This window comes from Hyperolius riggenbachi, chromosome 1, assembly GCF_040937935.1.
Source record: "Hyperolius riggenbachi isolate aHypRig1 chromosome 1, aHypRig1.pri, whole genome shotgun sequence".
Classification (NCBI taxonomy): domain Eukaryota; kingdom Metazoa; phylum Chordata; class Amphibia; order Anura; family Hyperoliidae; genus Hyperolius; species Hyperolius riggenbachi.
Window position 1 is genome coordinate 674,486,370 of NC_090646.1, and position 15,011 is coordinate 674,501,380.

At 47.9% G+C, this 15,011-nt stretch overlaps 1 protein-coding gene across 1 annotated transcript in view; it reads left to right on the forward strand.

The window, feature by feature from the left end:
- Positions 1-6,949: 6,949 nt before the first annotated feature.
- Positions 6,950-15,011, forward strand: part of LOC137532524 (uncharacterized) — a 92,541-nt gene continuing 84,479 nt past the window's right edge. The window contains exon 1 of the mRNA XM_068253126.1: positions 6,950-7,031. The gene's annotated coding sequence lies outside the window, so the exon portion shown is untranslated. The remainder of the gene's footprint in view (positions 7,032-15,011) is intronic.

Below are 15,011 nucleotides of genomic sequence, written 5' to 3' on the forward strand. Positions count from 1 at the left end.
AATTATGACCTGACCCCACTCAGGTATAAGAAGTCGCTCTCTGTAGACAGGAAGAATTGGGGAAACACCCCTCCACCCAGGGTGGACTAGATCAGTAGATAATGGGTAATAACAGAGGCGCCAAATTAGAATAAAATGATTAAAAACCGTTTAAAAGGAGAGGTGTAGGTGGACACCACCCTCAGGTATATAATGACTAGCCAATGAGTCGTTATAAATAAACAATAAAATGTATTATAAGCTCTCCAGGTATGCAACGCGTTTCACGGGTCAACCGCCCGCTTCATCAGGCAATCAGAGATTGGAGATACACTGTTAAACAAGACAAACATAAAAAACAATATACCAGTGGACGCAAGGTACATAGATAAGCAGGGTTATATGCAACAGTATGTCAAAAAATAATTCAATAAGAGAAGTTCATTAAATCTTGAGATCTGTGTAGCATTCATAAAAAAGCAAGAAATGTTTCTGTCACTGGGCCGCATGAAAAAGTCAAATGTTATACTGTGCAAACAAACAACAATCGCGTGAACTAAGTACAAAGTCCAAACTTGCATGAACAAAAACCTGAACTCTGATCAGTAAAATGGATGATTATATAAGCAGCATGCGAACAGAACATGTACCTGGGTGTGTAATATTAATAATTGGCAAGCTAACTTGCTGGATGCTTAAAAATCGACATGATCGCTATTGGTACAGTTCTTATGCTAATACAGGTACATGCTATGTTATGAAACTGGTGATGCGGTGTAATTGTAAAAAAAAGGGTGAAAACACAAGTGCCACTACATACAAATTCATAAAAATTCATAAAAACGCTAAACTCACCTATGGACTATTAACAATGTATATCAAACCAAAAAGCTGGCACAGCGAAAAACTTGCCGTTAATAAGTTACTTGCCATTGATAAATGAATGAATCTGGATCACATAAGGGCCAACGCATCATCACTTACCACTGCTGTGTCGATAACTGGGCCAAGCGCCCAGGGCCGGGCCGAGGCATAGGCTGGAGAGGCTCCAGCCTCAAGGCGCAGTGTAGGAGGGGGCGCAGAATTCATTCAGCTGTCATTCCTAATTGTGTATGAAGCAGAGAGAAATAAGAAAAGGGGATACATGGCAGTGACTACAAGCCAGATAACTAGAGATTAAGGTGTTGGGGAGGTTGTGGGCCCGGTGGCCCTCTTAGTCTAATAGAAATCAGTGTGTGACGGCTGGGGTGGGAGGGATGGAGGGGCCTCTTAGTGTAATAGCAATTAGTGTGTGACGGCTGGGGTGGGAGGGATGGAGGGGCCTCTTAGTGTAATAGCAATCAGTGTGTGACGGCTGGGGTGGGAGGGATGGAGGAGGGGCCTCTTAGTGTAATAGCAATCAGTGTGTGATGGCTGGGGTGGGAGGGATGGAGGGGCCTCTTAGTGTAATAGCAATCAGTGTGTGACGGCTGGGGTGGGAGGGATGGAGGGGCCTCTTAGTGTAATAGCAATCAGTGTGTGACGGCTGGGGTGGGAGGGATGGAGGAGGGGCCTCTTAGTGTAATAGCAATCAGTGTGTGATGGCTGGGGTGGGAGGGATGGAGGGGCCTCTTAGTGTAATAGCAATCGGTGTGTGACGGCTGGGGTGGGAGGGATGGAGGGGCGCACTTTGGTGTCTCAGTCTTGGTTGCTGGAGGACCTTGTCCTGGCTCTGCAAGCGCCTACTGTAGAGGTCTGATGCGGCTGGTTCGATAGATATGCAATGGAAGATCATGGAGATCCCCCAGCTCTTGATAAAGCGGGAGTAATAGCCGCGGAACCGGTGGAGACATCCGCTCTGGGGTCCCTTCTCTCCTTGCCAGCCTGATGTTGCGCTCTTGTCCGGATAAGTATATTGCTCTTTTGTCCACTTCGTTACCTGCGTAGTATGCAGTATCATAGTCACTCCTTGGGAATGTGTGTTTCAGCCTCACAGGTTTAATTGTGTACTCACTAATGATGGTTTGATCATATTGCATCTTGGTTATATTTTGCATCATATTGATAGCACTAAGTATGTTTATTAGTAGTAATTGTCACTAGGGCATACTGCACTTTATCACTTGTATACTTGCAATTTACTGAACCCGGGTTCAAGCCCAGCAGGTGGCTCTTTTGTGAGCACCCCTGGGGTTACTTAATGATTGCCATTATATATATATATATATATATATATATATATATATATATATATATATATATATATATATATATATATAGAAATATTGAGCGCTGTATATTCTGATGTTTACTGATGACATAGGCGGCACATATGTTTTAATTGGTTTTATATGTTTATAGTGATGTTGTATTGTATTGAATACATTGCGTATTTTTGAAGACTATAGATGTGTGGTGCTGTTTTCTAAAGGGCCTAGTTCTTCTGTCCCTACGCTGGTTCGATAGATATAATATAACTGGAGCCAAAATGACTGATCGCTTGCGCCGGAAGTGCCGCTGATAGTTTCCGGTAGCGAAGGTGGCCGCAGGGACAGCACGGTGTGATGCTAGCGTCGCACTGCATAATGCGTATAGCAGGGGCGGACTGGGGAGTATTAGGGTTAGGCACCACATTATACGGTTGTTTGCTAAACATTGTACCGTTAGTGGGCACCTTTACACAAGGGGGCTAGTTATGGTATTTACCTCACTTCACGTCTTACCTTATCGTTTCTTGTATACAATTGCTGCACTTTGATCACTTCAGCCTCAATGTTAAGTATAGGAAACTGGAAAACTGCTCTGAAAAGCGCTAAATCAGAGCAATTTGATACAGAAGCTGTTCAGTAACAGCTCCACAAAATCTGTAACAAAATATAAAAACAGCTCCACTGTAACAAAATATAAAAAACGCTCCAGAAATCGCTAGGCACGATTAGAAAATCGCTAGGCACATGCCTAGAATCGCCTAGAAATATAACTTCAAAAAGTGCTAAGCATTTGCTTTTACGCTAGCGCTTGTTGGTGTGCACTGGCCCATTAGGCTGATGCCTACGAGAGAGGACCACTGTGATTGGCAATCAGGGGAAGAGAGGGAGGGGGAAGGGAAAGTTAAATAAAAAATAAGCAATTTTATTTAAAATAAAAAGAACGAATAAATTAATAATAATAAAAAAGTCTACAGCAGCAATCAGAGCCCACCAACAGAAAGCTCTGTTGGTGGGCAGAGAAGGGGGGGGGATCGGTTTGCATGCTTAGAAGTACGGCTCTGCAGTGAGGTATTAAAGCTGCAGAGCACTGAAGTGTAAAAAATAGGGGGGTGTAAGCCTGCGGTCCTTAAGAGGTTAAACATTAAAGTTTTTGAAATATATTATCGTTTTGAAAAGTCCAACCTTATAGTTTTTGTCATATTATTTTATTTGTAAGTACACATTTTGGTTATCAAATATTTAATTGTGTGTATAGGTTAGGTGGCAGGAAGGGTGATTGTGCGGGGGGGGAAGAGGGGTTAGGCACCACCGGGAGGGGTCTTAGGGTTAGGCACTACCGGGGGTGGTCTTAGCATTCGGCACCAGCAGGGGAGTATTAGGGTTAGGCACCACCAGGGGGGTTAGGGTTAGGTACCACCAGGGGGGAAGGGGGGTTCGGGTTAGGCACCAGCAGGAGGGGTCTTACGGTTAGGCACCACCGGGGTTGGTCTTAGCATTATGCACCACCGGGGGGGAAGTATTAGGGTTAGGTACCTCCAGGGGGCTTCGCCCCACACCCATTTTTCCTCACACTCCTTTTTTATGCATGCCAGGAAACAGCCAGGGCCAGGCTCCTCCTGTACACAGAGGCCTGGCTTCCAGCCTTGGCTCAGGAACATTATTCCCTTTAGAGCAAAGGGTGTTTATATGTCATTACTTCCACCACAAATAGGAAATGAAGACTTATATGTGTCATGTAATGATGGAGGGTGGAGCAAATTGATCTCTAAGCTCTGTCAGCTCAGGAATCTCCTCTGCCATGGCAGAACTGCTAATGTGTAAACACAGGATGCTAACCCAATGTCGGTTTCCATGAAAGCAGGAAGTAGACACACTGCATATTTTCTTGTAGCATTTGTATCAGCTGTAACAAGGAAATGTTTTTTTCTTTGAAGGTTATTATGCTGTAGTGTATCTTTTAGAGCAGAGAGAAAGTTCTGAATTCAGGTCCACTTTAACTTTGATGCCACCCTACCTCCCCCACCCAGATTTCAGGCATTGGAGAGCCCTCCAGTATTGGTAGTCAGAGAGTCCCCAGTATAGGAAGCCAGAGAGTCCTCCTAGAATATATAGCAAGAGTGTCCTCCCAGTGTAGGTAGCCAGAGAGCCCCCCCCCCCAGTATAGGTAGCCAGAGAGGGCCTCCCAGTATAGGTAGCCAGAGAGTCCCCCAGTATAGGTAGCCAGAGAGTCCTCCCAGTATAGGTAGCCAGAGAGGGCCTCCCAGTATAGGTAGCCAGAGAGGGCCCCCCAGTATAGGTAGCCAGAGAGGGCCCCCCAGTATAGGTAGCCAAAGAGGGCCTCCCAGTATAGGTAGCCAGAGAGGGCCTCCCAGTATAGGTAGCCAGAGAGGGCCCCCCAGTATAGGTAGCCAGAGAGTCCCCCAGTATAGGTAGCCAGAGAGCCCCCCAGTATAGGTAGCCAGAGAGCCCCCCAGTATAGGAAGCCAGAGAGTCCCCCAGTATAGGAAGCCAGAGAGTCCTCCTAGAATATATAGCAAGAGTGTCCTCCCAGTGTAGGTAGCCAGAGAGGGCCCCCCAGTATAGGTAGCCAGAGAGTCCCCCAGTATAGGAAGCCAGAGAGTCCTCCCAGTATAGGTAGCCAGAGAAGGCCCCCCAATATAGGTAGCCAGAGAGTCCTCCCAGTATAGGTAGCCAGTGAGGGCCCCCCAGTATAGGAAGCCAGAGAGTCCTCCCAGTATAGGTAGCCAGAGAGTCCCCCAGTATAGGAAGCCAGAGAGTCCTCCTAGAATATATAGCAAGAGTGTCCTCCCAGTATAGGTAGCCAGAGAGGACCCCCCAGTATAGGTAGCCAGAGAGTCCCCCAGTATAGGTAGCCAGAGAGCCCCCCAGTATAGGTAGCCAGAGAGTCCCCCAGTATAGGAAGCCAGAGAGTCCTCCTAGAATATATAGCAAGAGTGTCCTCCCAGTGTAGGTAGCCAGAGAGGGCCCCCCAGTATAGGTAGCCAGAGAGTCCTCCCAGTATAGGTAGCCAGAGAGGGCCCCCCAGTATAGGTAGCCAGAGAGTCCCCCAGTATAGGAAGCCAGAGAGTCCTCCTAGAATATATAGCAAGAGTTTCCTCCCAGTATAGGTAGCCAGAGAGGGCCCCCCAGTATAGGTAGCCAGAGAGGGCCCCCCAGTATAGGTAGCCAGAGAGTCCCCCAGTATAGGAAGCCAGAGAGTCCTCCTAGAATATATAGCAAGAGTGTCCTCCCAGTGTAGGTAGCCAGAGAGGGCCCCCCAGTATAGTTAGCCAGAGAGTCCCCCAGTATTGGTAGCCAGAGAGTCCTCCTAGAATATATAGCAAGAGTGTCCTCCCAGTGTAGGTAGCCAGAGAGGGCCCTCCAGTATAGGTAGCCAGAGAGTCCTCCCAGTATAGGTAGCCAGAGAGGGCCCCCCAGTATAGGTAGCCAGAGAGTCCCCCAGTATAGGAAGCCAGAGAGTCCTCCTAGAATATATAGCAAGAGTGTCCTCCCAGTGTAGGTAGCCAGAGAGGGCCCCCCAGTATAGGTAGCCAGAGAGTCCTCCCAGTATAGGTAGCCAGAGAGGGCCCCCCAGTATAGGTAGCCAGAGAGTCCTCCCAGTATAGGTAGCCAGAGAGGGCCCCCCAGTATAGGTAGCCAGAGAGTCTCCCAGTATAGGAAGCCAGAGAGTCCTCCTAGAATATATAGCAAGAGTGTCCTCCCAGTATAGGTAGCCAGAGAGGGCCCTCAGTATAGGTAGCCAGAGAGTCCCCCAGTATTGGTAGCCAGAGAGCCCTCCAGTATAGGTAGCCAGAGAGCTCCCCCAGTATAGGTAGCCAGAGAGGGCCCCCCAGTATAGGTAGCCAGAGAGTCCCCCAGTATAGGTAGCCAGAGAGGGGCCCCCAGTATAGGTAACCAGGGAATACCCCCCAGCATAGGTAGCCAAAGAGCCCCCATTATAGGTAGCCAGAGAAACCCCCCTCCTCCAGTATAGGTAACCAGAGAGTCTCCCCCCCCCAGTATAAGTAGCTAGAAAGCCCCCTCCCCCCCAGTATAGGTAGCCAGAGAGCTCCTCCAGTATAGGTAGCCAGAGACCCCCCCCAGTATAGGTAGCCAGAGGGTCCCTCAGTATAGGTAGCCAGAGAGCCCCTCCAGTATAGGTAGCCAGAGAGCCCCGCCAGTATAGGTAGCCAGAGAGCCCCCAGTATAGGTAGCCAGAGAGCCCCCAGTATAGGTAGCCAGAGGGTCCCCCAGTATAGGTAGCCAGAGGGTCCCTCAGTATAGGTAGCCAGAGAGCCCCTCCAGTATAGGTAGCCAGAGAGCCCCGCCAGTATAGGTAGCCAGAGAGCCCCCAGTATAGGTAGCCAGAGAGCCCCCAGTATAGGTAGCCAGAGGGTCCCCCAGTATAGGTAGCCAGAGGGCCCCCAGTATAGGTAGCCAGAGAGCCCCCCCAGTATAGGTAGCCAGAGGGTCCCCCAGTATAGGTAGCCAGAGGGTCCCCCAGTATAGGTAGCCAGAGACCTCGCATTATAGGTAGACAGATAGCATGTCTCCCCATATATCAATTTAAAAAAGTATGCTGTTAATGTCTATTTGTCTGTTTTCTTTGAGGTGGGTATAAAAAGGGTTTTAAGGTCGACCATAATCTATTAATTGTATTTGTAATCATTATACAGCTGTAATAAACTTTTATGAAGGAAATGATTCATATTCTCAGTTTCTCACATAGTATGTTGTATTTCACTTTCTGTTTCTAGATATAAATAAAAAATGGGCAGACAACCTGTGTTCAGAACATTCACATTGTGACAAATGACGGATCGTCTGTACGGTTTTTCAGAACTGGGTCACTAACGGCAGAAGGTGAGTTTATATTTTATGGTTTTTGGCTTTGTATTTCCTTCTTTGATTTATTCTTTTACTTTCTTTGAAATATCTCTGTATCCTACATGTAAAGCCTAGCTCCAGAAGTTGGGCGCCGGTGGCTAGCGGACGATTTGGGCACTCCATAGGTGGTAATGGAACTCTCAATAATATGGCATCTAAAGCACAAATTTGGGCGTCCGATTAAAAACGTTTTCAACATTATCCACCTTACGACGGCCTAACGCCAAAAGGTGGCTGCAAGGTTGCTCCCCCAGGACTGCCTAACGCTGATTGGCGTCAAGTCCTGGGGGAGTGTTTTGCAGGGGATCGCATGCCGATGCGCACGCATTCCCACTTGAATGACAGAGCTTTGCTCCATCAACAGTCTGCCAGTCGCCGCTTGCAGACTGAAAAATAAGTTACCTTTTCTTTTCCTTGTACAGCTGGGACAGCCGTGTCACTCGGCTGTCCCCTGGAGAGGCTCCAAATACGATCCTCTCTCATAGGCTGTAGCCTATGAGAGAGGATCAATGTGATTGGCCATCGGGGGGAGGGAAAATTACATTAAAAAATAAGCAAATGTATTAAAAAAAAAAAAAACCAAGAAAAACGAAAACAAACTAATACATTTATAAAAAAAAAGCCTGCAGCAGCGATCAGAGTCCACTAACAGAAAACTCTGTTGGTGGGCAGAGCAGAAAAGGGGGGGAGGAGATTGGTTTGTGGGATAAGTTGTATGGCTCTGCAGCAAGCCACTAAAGCTGCAGAGCACTGAACAGAAAAAAATAACCTGGTCATTGGGGGGTGGGAGGGGGGGGGGGCAGTGGGGGGGGGGTTTGTAAGCCTGTGGTCCTTAAAGAGACACTGAAGCGGAAAAAAAATGATGATATTATGATTTGTATGTGTACTACAGCTAAGAAAAAAAACATTAAGATCAGATACATCAGTCTAATTGTTTCCAGTGCAGGAAGAGTTGAGAAACTCCAGTTGTTATCTCTATGCAAAAAAGCTATTAAGCTCTCCGACTAACTTGGTCTTGGAGAGGGCTGTTATCTGACTTTTATTATCTCAACTGTAATTAAACTGTTTACTTTTCCTCTAGCAGAGGAGAGTTTATTACTTCACAGACTGCTCTGAAAGACTCATTTTGAATGCTGAGTGTTGTGTAATCTGCACATATTATAGAGTGTTGCAATGTTAGAAAAAACACTATATACCTGAAAATAAAAGTATGAGAATATTTTCTTTGCTGCTAATCTTCTAGTAATTATTCATAGTACACAACCAATTCACTATATCATATATTTTTTTTCGCTTCAGTGTCTCTTTAAGAGGTTAAAACATTAAAGTTTTTGAAATATATGGGGGAGTATTAGGGTTAGGCACCACCAGGGGGGAGTATTAGGGTTAGGCACCACCAGGGTTGGTCTTCACATTAGGCACCACCAGGGGGGAAGTATTAGGGTTAGGCACCCTGCACCCATTTTTCCTTCCTCCCTTTTTTTCATGCAAGCCAGGAAACAGCCAGGGCCAGGCTCCTCCTGTACACAGAGGTCTGGCTTCCAGCCTTGGCTCAGGAACATTATTCCCTTTAGAGCAAAGGGTGTTTATATGTCATCACTTCCACCACAAATAGAAAAGGAAGACTTATATGTGTCATGTAATGATGGAGGGTGGAGCAAATTGCTCTCTAAGCTCTGTCAGCTCAGGAATCTCCTCTGCCATGGCAGACCTGCTAATGTGTAAACACAGGATGGTAACCCTATGTCGGTTTCCATGAAAACAGGAAGTAGACACAATGCAGATTTTTTGCAGGATTTGTATCAGATGTAACAAAAAAAACAAACATGTTTTTTCTTTAAAGGTTATTATGCTGCTGTGTAACTTTTAGAGCAGAGAGGAAATTCTGAATTCAGGTCCACTTTAACTTTGATGCCACCCTACCTCCCCCCACCCAGATTTCAGCCATTGGAGAGCCCTCCAGTATAGGTAGTCAAAGAGTCCACTCCACTAGTATATGTAGCCAGAGAGCCCCCCAGTATAGGTAGCCAGAGAGCCCCCCAGTATAGGTAGCCAGAGAGCTCCCCCAGTATAGGTAGCCAGAGAGGGCCCCCCAGTATAGGTAGCCAGAGAGTCCCCCAGTATAGGTAGCCAGAGAGTCCCCAGTATAGGTAGTCAGAGAGTCCCCAGTATAGGTGGCCGAAGAGCCCCCCAGTATAGGTAGCCAGAGAGTCCCCCAGTATAGGTAGCCAGAGAGTCCCCCAGTATAGGTAGCCAGAGAGTCCCCAGTATAGGTAGCCAGAGAGTCCCCAGTATAGGTGGCCGAAGAGCCCCCCAGTATAGGTAGCCAGAGAGCCCCCCAGTATAGGTAGCCAGAGAGCCCCCCAGTATAGGTAGACAGAGAGCCCCCAGTATAGGTAGCCAGAGAACCCCCAGTATAGGTAGCCAGAGAGTCCCCCAGTATAGGTAGCCAGAGAGTCCCCAGTATAGGTGGCCGAAGAGCCCCCCAGTATAGGTAGCCAGAGAGCCCCCCAGTATAGGTAGACAGAGAGAGCCCAGTATAGGTAGCCAGAGAACCCCCCAGTATAGGTAGACAGAGAGCCCCCAGTATAGGTAGCCAGAGAGCCCCCCAGTATAGGTAGCCAAAGAGTCCCCAGTATAGGTAGCCAGAGAGTCCCCAGTATAGGTGGCCAGAGAGCCCCCCAGTATAGGTAGCCAGAGAGGGCCCCCCAGTATAGGTAGCCAGAGAGCCCCCATTATAGGTAGCCAGAGAGTGCCCCCCAAGTATAGGTAGCCAGAGAATCCCCATTATAGGTAGCCAGAGAGCCCCCCAGTATAGGTAGCCAGAGAGTCCCCAGTATATGTAGCCAGAGAGTCCCTGCCTAGTATAGGTATCCAGAGAGCTCCCCCATTATAGGTAGCAAGAGAGGGCCCCCCCAGTATAGGTAGCCAGAGTGCCCCCCAGTATAGGTAGTCAGAGAGCCCCCCAGTATAGGTAGCCAGAGAGCCCCCCAGTATAGGTAGCCAGAGAGCCCAGCCCCCCAGTATAGGTAGCCAGAGCCCTCCCAGTATAGGTAGCCAGAGAGTCCTCTCAGTATAGGTAGCTATAGAAACCTCCCAGTATAGGTAGCCAACGAGTCCTCTCAGTATAGGTAGCTATAGAAACCTTCCAGTATAGGTAGCCAGAGAGACCCCCCAGTATAGGTTGCCAGAGAGTCCTCCCAGTATAGGTAGTCAGAGAGTGCCCCCCAAGTATAGGTAGCCAGAGAGTCCCCCTAGTATAAGTAGCCAGAGAGTCCCTCCCCAGTATAGGTAGCCAGAGAGCGCCCCCCCAGTATAGGTAGCCAGATAGCCCAGCCCCCCAGTATAGGTAGCCAGAGAGTCCCCCCAGTATAGGTAGCCAGAGAGGGCCTCCCAGTATAGGTAGCCAGAGAGTCCCCATTATAGGTAGCCAGAGAGACCTCCCAGTATGGGTAGCCAGAGAGTGCACCCCAAGTATAGGTAGCCAGAGAGCCCCCCAGTATAGGTAGCCAGAGAGCCCCCCAGAATAGGTAGTCAGAGACACCACCAGTATAGGTAGTCAGAGAGCCCCCAGTATAGGTAGACAGAGAGCCCCCAGTATAGGTATCCAGAGAGCCCCCAGTATAGGTATCCAGAGAGCCCCCCAGTATAGGTAGCCAGAGAGTCCCCCCAGTATAGGTAGCCAGAGAGCACCCAGTATAGGTAGACAGAGAGCCCCGGGTATAGGTAGCCAGAGAGCCCCCCAGTATAGGTAGCCAGAGAGCCCTCCAGTATAGGTAACCAGAGAGCAACCAGTTTAGGTAGTCAGAGAGCCCCCCAGTATAGGTAGACAGAGAGCCCCCAGTATAGGTAGCCAGAGAGCCCCCCAGTATACTTAGTCAGAGACACCCCCAGTATAAGTAGTCAGAGAGCCCCCAGTATAGGTAGACAGAGAGCCCCCAGTATAGGTAGCCAGAGAGACCCCCAGTATAGGTAGCCAGAGAGCCCCCCAGTATAGGTAACCAGAGAGCACCCAGTTTAGGTAGTCAGAGAGCCCCCCAGTATAGGTAGCAAGAGAGCCACCCCAGCATAGCTAACGAGAGAGCCTGCCGTGTTTAGTCAGAGAGCCCACCCAGTATAGTTAGCCAGTGTGCCCCCCCAGTATAGGTAGCCAGAGAGGGCCTCCCAGTATAGGTAGCCAGAGAGCCCCCCAGTATAGGTAGCCAGAGAGGGCTTCCCAGTATAGGTAGCCAGAGAGCCCCCCAGTATAGGTAGCCAGAGAGCCTTCCAGTATAGGTAGCCAGAGAGACCTCCCAGTATGGGTAGTCAGAGAGCCCCCCAGTATAGGTAGCAAGAGAGCCACCCCAGTATAGCTAACGAGAGAGCCCCCCAGTTTAGATAGTCAGAGAGCCCTCCCAGTATAGTTAGCCAGTGTGCCCCCCCAGTATAGGTAGCCAGAGAGGGCCTCCCAGTATAGGTAGCCAGAGAGCCCCCCAGTATAGGTAGCCAGAGAGGGCTTCCCAGTATAGGTAGCCAGAGAGCCTTCCAGTATAGGTAGCCAGAGAGTCCCCCCAGTATAGGTAGCCAGAGAGCTCCCCCAGTATTGGTAGCCAGCAAGCATCCTCCCCCCAGTATAGGTAGCCAGAGAGCCCCTCCCCCAAGTATAGGTAGCCATAGAACCCCCCCAAGTATAGGTAGCCAGAGAACCCCCCCCCAGTATAGGTAGTTATAGAGCCCCTTCCCAGTGGGTAGCCAGTGAGAGCCCCCTCTCTTCGATCCTTGCTTGTACAATACTGTAAAATATTGTAAATTGCGGTGTCACTGGTGCAGATAAAAATTACACAGGAGGAGTGTGCTAGAAATGGTGCTGCCTTAGGTGGTAATATAAAAAGCTGTGATTAGCAGCAAGGAAGTTACATCATGGTGTCTGATAAATAGCAGGCATCTAGCACCCACTATTTATTGGGGGCTACAATTTAACTTCTTTGCCTAATCTCAGCCTTTACTATTACCGTCTATAGCGGCAGGGGATGCTTTAAAGGGCTAAGACAAGGCAGGGATTAGGGTTAGGGTTAGCTAAAATTAGGCAGGGGAGTAGTGTTAGGCAGGGGGTAGCTAATGTTAGGCATGGGGGTGGAGTGGTAAGGGTAGGCAGCGGGCATAGCCGGCCTTTGATATGAGCGACCGTAGCGGTCGCTCAGGGCGCCGGCTTCCAAGGGGGCGCCTATAGCTGGTTACCTATACTGAGGGCACTTACACTTGACTTCCTATACTGGGGGCACCTATAGCTGGCTACCTTTACTGAGGGCACCAACACATGGCTACCTATACTGGAGGCACTTACGCCTGGATACGTATGGGGGGGGGGGGGTGGAGATCTTCAACTGACTTCCTGTACTGGGGGCACCTATGCTTGGCAACCTACATTGAGGGCACCTACACATGAGATCCTATACTATGGCACCTATACCTGGCTACCTACCTATATTGAGTTTGAGGGTGTTTATTTTTTTTTTTTTTTTTTTTTTTTTTGGGGGGAGCACTGCGGCTGTAACGTGTGGTGCAAATTGACTTTCTTTGTCATTCTAAGTGGTGGTGGGGGGGGGGGGGCTAACTGTCCCATTGATTGTTTTTATTATTATTCCTGAAAGGTTCTAGCCTTCATTTTTAAGTATATTCAGGATAGTTACATAGTTATTTGGGTTGAAAAAAGACATACGTCCATCGAGTTCAACCAGTACAAAGTACATCTCCAGCCCGTCCCCCACATACCCCTGTTGATCCAGAGGAAGGCGGAAAAAAACCCACAAGGCATGGTCCAATTAGCCCCAAAAGGGAAAAATTCCTTCCTGACTCCAGATGGCAATCAGATAAAATCCCTGGATCAACATCATTAGGCATAACCTAGTAATTGTAGCCATGGATGTCTTTCAACGCAAGGAAAGCATCTAAGCCCCCTTTAAATGCAGGTATAGAGTTTGCCATAACGACTTCCTGTGACAATGCATTCCACATCTTAATCACTCTTACTGTAAAGAACCGTTTCCTAAATAAATGGCTAAAACGTTTTTCCTCCATGCGCATCTCATGTCCTCTAGTCCTTTGAGAAGGCCTAGGGACAAAAAGCTCATCCGCCAAGCTATTATATTGCCCTCTGATGTATTTATACATGTTAATTAGATCTCCTCTAAGGCGTCTTTTCTCTAGACTAAATAAACCCAGTTTATCTAACCTTTCTTGGTAAGCGAGACCTTCCATCCCACGTATCAATTTTGTTGCTCGTCTCTCCACCTGCTCTAAAACTGCAATATCTTTTTTGTAATGTGGTGCCCAGAACTGAATTCCATATTCCAGATGTGGCCTTACTAGAGAGTTAACCTTCCTGGTGGTAGCCCGAGCTGAGCTCGGGGTAAGCCGCCGGAAGGCACCGCTCAGGCCCCGCTGGGCCGATTTGCATATCCGTCGCGCCGCAGCCGCCCCCCCCCCCCAGACCCCGTGCGCTGCCTGGCCAATCAGTGCCAGGCAGCTCTATGGGGTGGATCGGAATCCCCTTTGACGTCACGACGTCGATGACGTCGGTGACGTCATCCCGCCCCGTCGCCATGGCGACTGGGGAAGCCCTCCGGGAGATCCCGTTCTTTGAACGGGATCTCCGGATCTCCGATCGCCGGCGGCGATCGGAGGGGCTGGGGGGATGCCGCTGAGCAGCGGCTATCATGTAGCGAGACTTTGTCTCGCTACATGAAAAAAAAAAAAAATTTAAAAAAAAGATTTGCTGCCCCCTGGCGATTTTTTTGCAAACCGCCAGGAGGGTAAAACAGGGGCAATATTATGCTAGCATCTCGAGTTTTTATTTCCCTTTTAATGCATCCCAAAATTTTGTTCGCTTTAGCTGCAGCTGCTTGGCATTGCGTACGATTATTTAACTTGTTGTCGATGAGTACTCCTAAGTCCTTCTCCAAGTTTGATGTTCCCAACTGTATCCCATTTATTTTGTATGGTGCTAGACCATTGGTACGACCAAAATGCATGACTTTACATTTGTCAACATTGAATTTCATCTGCCATGTATGTGCCCATATAGCCATCCTATCCAGATCCTGTTGCAATATGACACTATCTTCCTGAGAGTTGATGATTCTGCACAATTTTGTATCATCTGCAAAAATAGCAACATTGCTCAGGATAATGCACTCTTTCCATCCGTTTGTGGTTATTAACCACTTTGTCCTCAAGGAGGACAGGCGCGCTCCCGCGCGCTCCCGCGGCCGATTGCGCGCGTGCACGCGCACTCCCGACCGCGGATTCGGTAGCCACGGAATCAATGTATCGGGCTATGGAGCCCGATCATTGATTCCTCTCCCCCGCTGAAAAAGCGACAGCTTCTCTCGGAAGCTTCGCTCTTTCTGAACCTATGTCCCTCTAAGTGTACATTGTACGCTTAGAGTGACGTCATGTATACAAACTCAAGATAGCCATCTTGTGGCCAAAAAGTAAAACTACAAGTAAAATAAAAAAAAAATTACACTACACAAATATTTCCCCAAATAAAACACTTTTATATCCCACCCTCCCAAAAATGCCCACATAAAATGTTTAATAAAAAAAAACAAAAAACATTACTATAAAAAAAATACACAAATATTTACCTAAGGGTCTAAACTTTTTAAATATCTATGTAAAGATGAAATATTTCTCTCTATTTTTTTTTATAAGCTTGTAAATAGTGATGTATGCAAAACGGAAAAAATGCTCTTTTATTTCCAAATAAAATATTGTCGCCATACATTGTGATAGGGACATATTTTAAATGGTGAAATAACTGTGACAAATGGGCAATTACAATACGTGGGTTTTAATTATGGAGGTATGTATTATTTTAAAACTATAATGGCCGAAAACTGACAAATAATTAATTTTTTCATTTTTTTTCTTATTCTTACTGTTAAAATGCATTTACAGTAAGGTAGCTCTTAG